Source organism: Prosopis cineraria, unplaced genomic scaffold (genome assembly GCF_029017545.1).
Source record: "Prosopis cineraria cultivar Desert tree isolate PC_DT_omini unplaced genomic scaffold, ASM2901754v1 PC13, whole genome shotgun sequence".
Lineage (NCBI taxonomy): Eukaryota > Viridiplantae > Streptophyta > Magnoliopsida > Fabales > Fabaceae > Prosopis > Prosopis cineraria.
This window is the reverse complement of record NW_026555344.1, coordinates 276,283-284,555: the sequence shown is the minus strand read 5'-3', so window position 1 is coordinate 284,555 and position 8,273 is coordinate 276,283.

Sequence of the window (8,273 nt, the reverse complement as noted above, 5' to 3'; positions counted from 1 at the left end):
ATATAAGTGATCCACATCACTTATCATGACAAATAGCATTAATGAAGACTATAACTTATACCATACAACTTAGGTCAATGAGTCATACTCCACCCTAATGGTCCATATATTAAACCAACCATTCACATAGTATCACTTAACCACCAAAACCATTTATTAGCCATCACTAGGCTAATTTTTAATTTATATAATTTTTTAATCAATTAAAAACCTTTACTTAGTGCCACCAACTTTCACCATTAGCCCTTATAATGAAAACCAAACCTTAATTTAAATCTTATTGGGCTCAAATAGCAAAATTATAACTAAATCAATAGGCTTAAACCATTGAGGAGCAAAAACCCAATTCCTCAAGGTTTATTTTGTGCCCAAAACACCTCTTTTCATCCAATTATTCACTCAAAACATTAGATCACTATATAGAAACTCAAAACATGCTCCCTAGAATCCAAAGAAACAAAAGCTTACAAGAATAAAGCCTTTGAGATCAAAATCCAAAAATTTTCTCTTTCAAAAATTGAAGAAAATCAAGAGAAAGAGAAGAGGATTGAAGTAGGAAGTTTACCTATCGTGTAGCCGAGCTCGCAACGGTCGCAAAGACTCCTAGATCCAAGCTTAACTCCCTCCCTTTCTCTTCTCTTCTTCCTCTCTCCCTCTCATACGTTTCCTTTCCTTTCCTTTCCAACTCAATTTCTGTGTTTCTACATCAATTTTGGTTTTTAAATTACTGGTCAAAAAGTTTGGGGAAAATTACAAGAAAGGGCCCAACATTTTTTATTATTGCACAAAAGCCCGGGTCAACTTTGGTAATTTTTCCCATAGTTATAAATCAAATAAAACCAAACTTTTTCTTAGTAAAATTCAAACTCTGGGCCTCTATTAAATTATTCTAAATTTTAATTTAATTATAGATATTTTATTTTATTTTTATTTATTTTTTTTAATAAATTTGAGTCTTAAAATTTTTAGGATGTTACACATATTAACACTAATTTAAGATTTATGCCTCATTTAACTTTCCAAATTCTCTTCTAAAATTTTCGTACCCTAATAAACTATTTTTAAGCCTCAAATCACTTCTAATATCACAATTTCATCCTTTTATATGCTAAAAATTCGTCCAAAAATAAATTAAAAATTTCAGAATTATCTTGAAGCCTTAAATCACCTTTCTATAACCTAAAAAATACCTATTCATACTTAAATAAATATTTAATAATCAGAGATTCATCCCTACATCTCAGATTCAACATAAATTTAACCATATAGATCTAGAGTTTAACTCAAAAATTCTTAAACATAAGTTTTAACCTCAAAAAAATATTCTATAATATTTATTATATCCTTAAGAACTTCAAACTATATTTTTAATCTATCATATCATCAGATTAACTATCCTATAGAAAATTCTAATCAAAATATTTGCTCTATTTTATAAAATAATCATATCACTAGAAAGCTAATACTATTTAAAAAATAACTATAAAATTAATTTTGTAATTAAATAATTTTTTAAATACTAATTTAAATAAGAAAGTTGGAGCATACTTAAAAAAAAAAAGAAAATAACCCCCCTTGCGAGAACACGCCGAGCAACGTGAGAGGAAGAGAGAAAAATAATATAAAAATGAAATTGTGGGTCCCACAATTATAAAAAAAACTATTGGTTTGAATTTAATTATTCAAACTCTTAGGCCAAAAGTTACAATTTTCTCTAAATTGCATCTTAGCCCTTCATGCTTCCTAATGCACATACCCTTTTCTTTTTATACATGAAGGCATCTTTTCTCTTCCCACATCTAATCAATGTGAGACTTAGAAACAACAACCTTCCACCCCTTTTTTTTTGTTCCTTCCACCTTCTCTCTCTTTTTTTTAACACATACATAAAAAAATTATTTATATATTATATCTTAACTAAATATTGCTTATGTAGTTTTAAATTTAAATTTTTAATTCATAATTAAATACCTAACCATAATATTATTTCTAAATAACCTCAAATAATATAAATTCCTATTATTATCATTTTTTTATCCTCAAAACCTAAATTCTACAATTTTTTTATTATATAAAAATCAGGATGTTACAATCATCATGTTAATAACTTTAGAGATTTGCAAGTTTGGCTCCCAATTTTGTAACTCTGAAAAATAATAAATTTATAATTTATTTTCCAAATTTTAATCATATATTTAACCTAAGCGTATTTAATTTATAACTAGATTTGCCAAAAAAAAAAGGATAAAGGTATAGATTTGGCCATTAACTATTTTTTTCAATAACACTGGATAGCATATATTATGAGGTAATGCGAAATAAATTGTCAACTTTAAAAAATATAGCATCCTATGACCTCCGTTAATTTTCATTTAACGGACTTTAACTTCTCATGTTGGGCTCATAAAATTTTAACTGAAAATGACACATGACACTCTATCTTAGCAAATAACTATATCTTTTAGGGTAAAGGAGAAAATCTAGCCATAAATTATTTTTCGAGAAGCATTGAGTAGCCTTTACTATTAAGTGGTGCAAAAAAGCTTATCAATTACAAAAAATAGACCATCCAACACCTTTTCATTAATTTTGACCAAACACTATTTATTTTCAGACTTAAGGGAACCACAACTTGTCAATCTCTCTGATCTTCTTACCTTTGTTCTCAGTCTTAGCTTAAAAATAAAAAGCTTAAAGAGTTTTTATTTGAAGGCAACCACAAGGACAATGCCAATGAAGTAGAAGAAGAAGAGGAAGAAGAGAAGGTTATGTTTACATCTTTGTGACAATTCAAGCGAAATGGTAGTTTGAATTTTAATGTTACTACACATAGGAGAAGTTTGATTCGATCGCTTCATTTTCTATAAAAATAAATCATGGCTAAATTTGCAATGTTACTATAGGTGTAAAAATAATTCATGGCTAAATTAAACTTGAATCAAGCTTCTTCCACGCTGTTAACTTCTAGAATTTTCATGTCATATGAGCACATTTTCCTTGGATTTTAAATATATTTTGGCACAATTGTAAATATTTTGAATACTCAAGTTAGAAAAATGTGCATATTATTTTGAAAATTCAAACCATGGCTCCGTTTTAATATTTTGAAACTAATTTATTGATATTTTAGTTTACGTTTTAGTTGAATGCATTTCTAAACTCTTAATAATGCTTTTGAAAGATTTTTAGATGAAGAAATTAAGTGTAAAGAAGATAAATTTCATTAATAGAGAGAATAGTGCAAAACAGAGCAAAGTCATCCTAAAGCCAACTTTTGACACAATAGCAAAATGAAACGTTCTATTTATCTGATAAAGTTAGGCTTTTGGACTATATTTGACCCATTCTCAATTTTGGCTAACATTTTGGACTTTTTAGAAGTATTTGAGAGTTTTGGGTGTGTTAGGGCACGAATTTTGCTGGAGATTGAGCTTGAGTTTGAAGAATAGAAAAGATTTTGACTTCATATCTTAGTTCTTCTTTATTCTCCTTCCTTTCCTTTTGTTCAATGTTTGTGCTTATATATCTGTATTTTCTCATGTGTTTTATGAAAATTTGTAACTAAACCCTTGATTTTATGATTATTTTGAACCATGTATATGAATTAAATACTCATTCCCCTTTTGTATTTGTGATTAATGATGTAATTATATTGATTTTATTTCGTACTTAATGCTTCTAGTTGATTGGCCATCAATTAGGTTGTTGGCTTCACTTGATGAATACTTAAGAAAGCTAAATTGAGTGTAGAACTTGAGTTAAATTTTGTGAAATCTTTAAGTTTATAAGTTGAATGGATGATTTTGTTAGTGAGGTAGAGATACGCTCATTAACCTCAAATAGTCACATAAGATTTTCAAATTGAAGTTTAATTAGTTAATCAAGAGATTAAAGGATTAATTAAACTATACACCTACTTGGAAATTTGAGAGAGCACTTATGGGTAATTTAGTATCCTTAACTAGCACAAATCATTATTAAGAGCAAAATATGTTAGGGGTTGATTAAATATTCTTGAAGTATAAAGGAGAATAACTAATACTAGGCTTAATTACTTTTAAAAACTCTTGAATCATTTGTTTTTCTTTATTTCTAGTGTTGATTTAGTTTGCAAAATCATCTTCACTTAATTATATTTTGTTCAACTTGATTGAATTTACTTAGCTTTTTGCTTAATAACTGTTTTAAACAAATTTTTGTGGGAATGATATTTTATTCACACTTTATTATTCATTACGGCCCGTGCACTTAAGGAGTGCAACACATGCATAGCAGCATCACAATTCAAATCACTATTTCACTTGAATTGTCATAAAGATTTAAACAAAACCTTATTTTCTTTTTCTTCTTTGTTTACTTCATTGGTATCATTCTCGTGAATATCTTTAGATAAGAACTTTTTGAGCTACTCTTTTCGAGTTGAGACTAAGATTAAAGGCAAGAAAATTAGAAAGATTAATGCATTGTGGGTCCCACAAGATTGAAAATAAATGGCATTTGTCAAAATTGACGAGAAGGTGTTAGATGATCTATTTTTTATAGTTGATAATTTTCTTTGCACTGCCCGATAGTAGAGGCTATCTAATACTCTTTGAAATAAAGCTCGTAGCTAAATTTGCACCTTTACCTTAAAAATAGTTATTTGTTGGGGTGGAATGCCACATATCATTTTCAATTAAAAAATTATAGGCCCTACATGATAAGTTGATGTCCGTCGAATAAAAATTAACACAAGTTATTGGATAATCTCTTTTTTAAAGTTAAAAATTTATTTCGCACTACCTTATAGTGTAGACTACCTGGTACTTTTAAAAAAATAATTGATGACCAATTTTGCACCTTTTCTAAAAAAATGCATAGGACTTTATTGATATTTTGAAATTAATTGAGATTTAGGTTAAATTGATTAGTTTCTTTAGGACTTAGTTGTCATTCTTCCTAAAATAATTCTAGCTAGGAAAAAAATGTAAAGATAAAAATAAGAAAAAATATCATTCAAGAATCACTGAGGAGATTTAATATCAATGAAGGGCCAAAATATTTTGAAATATCACTATAAAACTAGAGAATTGAAATGCAAATTTATAGTGAAAAGATAAAATTGCCCCTCACAGATTTTATTTTTTTTTAAAAAATCCCATTATTACCTTTCGTTAGAGCCCTCTTGAGTTGACAATTAATTCAAACCCCCTTTTGCCAGCAATCCCATTTAATCTTATATGGCAAAAAAAAAAGAGTATAGTAATCCAAACTTTTAAATTACTTCCATGTTATAATATAATAGTGTGTTATTATTTCTTGAATGAAGCTTGTTCTTTTACTAATATTAACTGTTAATCTGACATGGTTAATTACAAATTAAGAGCTTTAAAAATGCAAGCATTTTACAAATTCTCATTTGTCAATTGACATTTAAATGTCATTAAAAATAACATGTTTATATAGGTAATAAATTTAGTTTCGAACTACTTATTTCTTATAACAAAACAGTTTATTGTTAGTTCCAAATTTAGTTTTTAATCTTGTTAAAACTCGAATAAACTATTGTTAATCATGAATGGGTTATTGTCAAAATACGAATGGCACTTGTTAATTCCTGGGTGGCACTTATTATTTTACTAATTTACTTCTGTTATTATTTGTTAATCACAAATGGATTATTCATAGAATCTGAATGACTTGCTATTTATATAGGATGAACACTTGTTCAATTAGATCTGTGCTGTCAATTATCAACAATAATTATTCATTTGAGTTTTGACAATAGTTCCTTCGAAATTAACAACAACCCATTTATGATTTAATAAGTTAGAAAAAATAACGGGGTGAAATTAATTGTACAAGTGTTGGTCCTTCATTAACAAGTATTTATTTACGTCTTGACAACAACTTCTTTGAAATTAACAATAATCCATTCGAATTTTAACAAGTTAGAAAAATTGAGCATAGGGCTAATGAAATAAGTGTTCATCGTGCATAAATAACAAGTCATTTGAGTTTTGACAACAATCTTTTTGTAATTAACAACAATCCACTTAGACTTTAACAAGATAGGAAAATTAAATTTAGAATTAACAACACATCGTTATATTATAAGAAACAAGTAGTTTGGAACTATGTTTATTATCTACATAAACATATTATTTTAATGACATTTAAATATCAATTAACAAATGAGAAATTGTAAAATACATGAATTTTTAAAGCTTTCAATTTGTAATTAACTGTGTCAAGATTAATAAGTAACATTAGTAAAAAAAAAAACAAGTGCCATTCAAGAATTTATAACACATCATTATATTATAATGTATAAGTGATTTAAAAGCTTTAATTTTTAAAAATTGAGCATCCAATAGCTCATCATTAATTTCACTTAACGAATGTTATGTGGGACCCATAAATGACACGTGACACTCTACCTCAACATGTATAAATGTGAAAATTTAGTGATGAACTATTTTTTAAAAAGTACTAAATAGCCTTTACTGTGAAAAACAGACTATCCAATACTTTTTCATTAATTTTAATTAAACACTATTTATTCTGTAACTTATGAGATCCAAAACATGTCATTCTCTTCAATCTTCTTACCTCTGTTCTTAGTCTCAACTCAAGAAAAATAGGTTCAAAGAATTCTTATTTGAAGACATTCATGAAAAAGACACTAATGAAGTAAAAGAAATAATTCGTGGTTAAATTAAGTTAAAATCAAGCTTCTGCCACGTGTAGTAAAATCAAGCTTATACTTCATTAGCATCGTTCTCGTGAATGTCTTCAAATAAAAATTTTTTGAACCTCTTCTTTTCTAGCTAAGATTGAAAATAAAGGTAAGAAGATAGAAAAAATTTGATGTGTTATGGATCTCATAAGTCTAAAATAAATGATATTCAATTAAAATTGATGAGAATGTGTTGGATGATCTATTTTTTTATAGTAGAGGTTACCCAGTGCTCCTTAAAAAATAGTTCGTAGCTAAATTTGTACATTTACACATGCTTATGCAGAGTGTTACATGTCATTTGTGATTCTCACATAACGTTCGTCGAGTGAAATTAATGGTAGGCTACTAGATGCTCCATTTTTAAAAGTTGAGGATTTATTTTGCACCGCTTAATAGTATAGACTACTTAGTGCTCTTGTAAAAATAATTGGTAGCCAAATTTGTACATTTATCCTTAAAAAAAAGTGATGTGTAGTTTTATCTTTGTGCATTAAATTTTAATGAGAGAATTATATTGAATGTGTTGTTATTCTCTTAAACTCAATTATTAATGAATATGTGAGTATTTAATTGTATTGAGCGAGATTTATGTACAATTTTTTTAATCTTAATTGCATTTCAGTTTCTAATCTTGTAGATTATTTTCTCAAATAAGTTTGCAATCACCTTTAAGTTTTTTTAGGTCCTTTTAAAAACATTAAAAAATAAAAGTGCATGGGTTTTAGAAAAAATGTAGGGACAAATAACAAAACACGAGCAAAAAGCAGGGATCTAAAATTATGTTTCTCTTTTTTTTTTAGATTATTTGGATTAAAAAATTTACAATTGAGGTTAGGATTCAACTAAGGTTAAGAGAAAAGTCAATGGATGTAGTGATTTATATTTGAATACTTTTTTTTAGAAATATGTTGGATCAATTGAATTTTGTTTTGATAATTTGATTTAAAAGCTAATTGAGATGTATAATAATTAAAATGAACATGAGTTTATGATTGAACTTTAAATTATAACCTTTTAAAAAAGAATCTATATTTTCATCAAGCTTGTTTTGATATTTTCTAAATATAAGCTATTTCCCAAAAAAAAGAAGACTATTTTTCTGCATCCAGTTTGGTACTTTCTTGTCAATCATTTACTTGTTAAAATTTTTGAACATTAAAAAATAGTTAAAAATATTTTATTTAAAAATTTTATTCAAAAAGAAGTTGAAATATATAATGATAAAAATGTGCATAAATTTTCTTATATATATATATATATTATGATTAATTTGATATTTTTTTAAATATTAAACTTAAAGTTAAATAATTTTTTTTTAAAAGAGTAGATTAAAAATAAAGGTGTACTAACAGACAAACATAAAATTTGAATAAATGTGGAGAAGGCAGAGTAAAGCAGACGTGACAGGACAAGGCAAGAAAATAACGAAAGAAAAACTGATAGTAATTATTTTAATTTTAATTATTTTAAAGCCTCCCAATGTTGCATCTGTAAAGAAGCTCCTTGAGACAGCTTCTTTAAAGTGCCCGTTTGGATACGTTTTTAATCGATT